Consider the following 666-nt stretch of genomic DNA (forward strand, 5'->3'; position numbering starts at 1 on the left):
CAACTCCTACAATCAAAGCCTCGGGAGCTGAAAGGCTGATTGCTGAGGTGAGCCGGAGGCACGTAACACAGAAACACACCCCTCCCCCGCGGCGCGCGCGCGCGCGCGCGCCCAGTCCGCCAGCCAATCAGGCTAAATGACAGGGCCACGGGAATGTCCCGCCAGTTCAAAATTAACCCAAACAAAGGCGGCAGAGCTCGGCCCCATTACGGCTTGTGTGGAGATGCGTAACGCGCGCTCTTGCCTTCACACAAAGTGCGAACGTTTGGAAATTACAGAGCTTGAACTTTACGTTCACCCGGAGCGGGGATTGGGGGGGGGGGGGGGGGGGGGGGGGGGGGGGGGGGGGAGAGAATGTCCAAAGTTTGGCGCCCCATTTTTAACCGCCTTCTCAGTCAGTCACGCGTATAACCTCCCCCGCTGGGTTTTCCTCACACACACAACCCCCCTCACACCCTGTTTTTCCTCCACAGAAAGCAAGTTTATAGAGCTCTACTACACCTGCGGTTGGACAGGTGGATTCAGCTTCTCTTTAGGACTCTGGTGGGCGTTAAAAAAACTGACTAGAAGGCCTTACACTATTATGGGCTGCGTGACACAGACGGCAGATGAAGTTAACTGCTGTGGCTGCCGTAGTGGAATCCTAGTTGGATCAGGCCACAAGCG

Source organism: Erythrolamprus reginae, chromosome 2 (assembly GCF_031021105.1).
Source record: "Erythrolamprus reginae isolate rEryReg1 chromosome 2, rEryReg1.hap1, whole genome shotgun sequence".
Classification (NCBI taxonomy): domain Eukaryota; kingdom Metazoa; phylum Chordata; class Lepidosauria; order Squamata; family Dipsadidae; genus Erythrolamprus; species Erythrolamprus reginae.